Raw genomic sequence first — 3,770 nt, 5'->3', positions numbered from 1 at the left:
AAGTGAAAAATATGGCATAGATATGTATTGCTTATCAAGCATCTCAGTATTTCCCAACTCCCATGCTTTGGGATTTGTGCCAATTGTGGGAAAGGGAGAATTAATAGAAATGACATGAGACAAAGCTCTATAAAAATCTCATCATCACTCTTCCCTGCTAAAAAGTCCTGATATGACATAATGATTCTTGAGTCACTATTCAGAGGATAATTGTTAAGGAAACCAACCACCAGTACTGGACTGCATAAGTAAGAACTATAAATCTTCATTGTGGTATTCCACTGAGATTTCAGGATTTGTTTTGTAAACACTGAATATACTAAAAGTATCCTTATTAATTCAGAAACTCAGGTTAAATTATGGATACATTTGTTTCAATATTTAAATGTATTTTCTTACTAAATGGAGAAAGTCCTGACTAAAGGAGAGGAGATTACATTTTCTTCAATAAAGAAAATAGGCAAAAATATGCTGAATACAATAAACATTCTTTTTAAGCTCACATGGAACACTCACAAAAATAGACCACATTCTGGGCCATAAAGCATACTTTAATAAATTTAAAAGACTAGAAATCACACAATGTTTGCTCTTAGACTACAGTGGAATTAAACAAGAAATCAATAACAGAAAGATAATTGGAAACTAAATAGTTAGAGAACAACACCCTTCTAAGTAATATAGGGTTTAAAGAAGAAATATAAGAAAAAATTAAAAATATGTAGAACTAAATAAAAATAGAAAATACAACTTATCAATATGTCTGGGATACAGCAAAAGTGGTGCTTACAGGAGAATCTATAAAACTGAATGCATATATTAGAAAAGAAGAATTATATAAAATCAACAATCTTAGCTTCGTTTTAGGAATCTATAAAAAAAATAGCAAATTAAATCCAAATAAACAGAAGAAAAGGAATAATAAAATTAGAGCACAAATCAATAAAAGTGAAAACTGATTTTTGGATAGAGCAATAAAAATCAATAAGCCTCTAGCCAGGGCAACTAAGAATAAAAGAGAGGATGCCAATTACTAATATGAGAAATGAAAGAGGGGGCATCACTACATGTCCCATGGACTTTAAAAGCAATAAAGGAATAATATGAGCGACTCTATACCAACATTTTTAATAACATAGAGGAAATGAACCAATTCCTTGAAAGATACAAGCTTCCAAAACTCACACAAGAAAATAGACAATCTGATTAGGCCTATATCTATTTTTAAAACAGAATGAATAAATAATAATCATCCAAAACAGAAAGCATCAGGCCCACATGGGTTCTCTGGAGAATTCTACCAAACACCAAGGATGAAATTATACCAATTCTCTACCATCTTTTTCAGGAGATAGACTCAGAGGGAGCACTTCCTAACTCATTTTAGAAGACTACTGTTACCCTAATACCAACACCAAAGACATTACAAGAAAACTATATATATATTAATTCAACAAAATATTATATCAAAACCAACAGTGGACAACATTAATCATATATCATGACCAAATGGAACGTATCCCAAGTACGCAAGCCTGGTTCAACATTTGAAAATCAATTAATGTAATCCATCACATCAAGTAGGCTAAAGAAAAATTACATGAACATATCAATAGATGCAGAAAAGGTATTTGACATAATTCAACCTCCATTTATGATCAAAACTCTCAGTGAACTAAGATTTGAAGGGAACTTCCTCAACTTATAAAGAATATCTGCAGAAAGCTTGTGTCCATCATCATACTTAATGGTGACAAATGTGAAGCATACCCACTAAGATCAGGAGGGATGTCCCCTTTGCTACTTCTTTTCAACATTGTACTGGAAATCCTACCTAACACAATAGGACAAGAAAAGGAAATAAAAAGGTATATAAATTGAGAAAGAAGAAAAAAAATAAGTTTGTTTATAGATGGCATGTTTATCTATATACAAAATCTGAAGGAATAAAAAAATGAAATTAATATGATTATAGCAAAGTTACAGGATATCACAGAATATAAAAATCAATCTGTACCTTCTGCTCAATATTGCTATGCACCTAAAATTCTCTAAAAAATAAAGTCCATTAAAAGCATGTTATTCAAGCAGTGGCGATAAAATTAAGTCTTCTTGAATCTCCCCCCAAAACAGATATAGTAATGAATGTGTTAAAGCATTAAATAAGTAAATAAATAAAATAAATCATTTTAAACTAAAGACATGAAGTGATATCCTTAAAATCACAGAATTCCTTTGAGCTGTGACAAACTACCAATATCTGTGTATATAATAAAGTGCGTGACAGGAAGTAGAAAGAAGACAAAAAAAAAAATTTTCTGATAGCCCTGAGGCTGGTAAACCCAGATTGCTGAGACCAATTTATTCTGAAAGCAACAGAAGACACTTTGGAGTAGAAAACTGGTGTAACTGTCTTACTAAAACAGCTGAAGAGTGTAGGAAACTTGATGTCTCCTTTGTAAGGATGAGTTTAAAGCAAGTGAATTGCTTTAAACAACTTTAATGATAATACCGGTACTACTTAAACTATTTTAAAGCATAAACAAAGTGGGGAAAAAAACCTTACAAATATTTGTTTTAAGGTGAGCGTAATATTGATTACAGAACCTGATAAAAACTGTACTAAATTATTCCACAAACCAATAATGCACCTGCATATCAATAAAATATTTCAGTTTATAAATTTAATATTACTGCAATAAGAAAATCTTTATTTTTACTTGAACTAGAAGAGTTAATTATAAAGTGCATTTGAATTAAAAAAAAACAAAAAAACAAGCAAGAATAGAGAAACCATGAAAAAGGTGTTTTAGCTCCTCTTTACCACATGAACTGTATTTTATGTCCTTTATAATTAAAAGAGTAAGATATCGGAATGTGAAAAGGCCAGGATGGAAAATCTGGAAATAGACATAGGATTTACAAGTGAAAATTTAGTATATTATAAACCTACTATCAGAAATCAGTGAGTAAAATATATTATCTATAATTAATAGTGTTGGATAAATGGCAAGGTCTATGTGAAGAAAAGAAAAAATTATCTCCACACTATACATGCAACTATTAGAACAAAATATGTTTGAATTCGTGTATAAACTTGAAAGTAAAATAACAGTCTTAAGTATGACTCACAAAATGTAATCAATAAAAGATAAAATTAACAAATTTTGTTATGTAATTTGTCCAAAAAATATTCATGACAAATAAGCATAATCATTAAATAGACAAATGATAAAACAGTCAAATGTATTTGCAACGAAAAATGTTTAACGGTCACCAGATCTACTCATGATTGGGATTTTAAGAAATTATAATTTGCGATATAGAGCATGTCAGGTATTCAAATATATCCTAAAGATAAAAAGAAATTGCAAGGTCTTGCTTCAACAGCACACATACTAAAATTGGAATGATGCAGAAAAGATTAGCATGGATCCTGTGCAAAGATGCCACGTAAATTAGTGAAGCATTCCATATTTTTCTGGACTCTTAAAAGTGGTTAAAAAGGTAGTTTTATGTTATATGTATTTTACCACAATAAAAACAAATACATATATAAAGAGTAAATTAAAATTAAAATAATATGGAAAGTGAAACAAATAAGTTCAAGGACATTTTAAACTGTTTCAGTAATCTTAATTTTAGTACAAATATTAGAATCGGTATCATTATGGGTTCATATTGATACTAAAATATATGCTAGCTAGTTTGAGAAGTTTTAGTAAAAACAGTAAGAGTGAAAATCAGATATGACTTACCTCTTGATATAA

General features: G+C 29.7%; 1 non-coding gene across 1 annotated transcript; it reads left to right on the top strand.

The window, feature by feature from the left end:
- The first annotated feature begins 3,378 nt into the window (after positions 1 to 3,378).
- LOC141570834 (U6 spliceosomal RNA) lies at positions 3,379 to 3,481 on the top strand. Its single transcript, XR_012495286.2, has one exon. It is a non-coding gene; the product is annotated as a U6 spliceosomal RNA (small nuclear RNA).
- The last annotated feature ends 289 nt before the right edge of the window (positions 3,482 to 3,770 follow it).

Source organism: Rhinolophus sinicus, chromosome 3, assembly GCF_057876585.1.
Source record: "Rhinolophus sinicus isolate RSI-liver-muscle chromosome 3, RSI-T2T, whole genome shotgun sequence".
Classification (NCBI taxonomy): domain Eukaryota; kingdom Metazoa; phylum Chordata; class Mammalia; order Chiroptera; family Rhinolophidae; genus Rhinolophus; species Rhinolophus sinicus.
The sequence above is the reverse complement of the archived record's forward strand: the minus strand, read 5'-3'. Positions and strand labels throughout refer to the sequence as shown.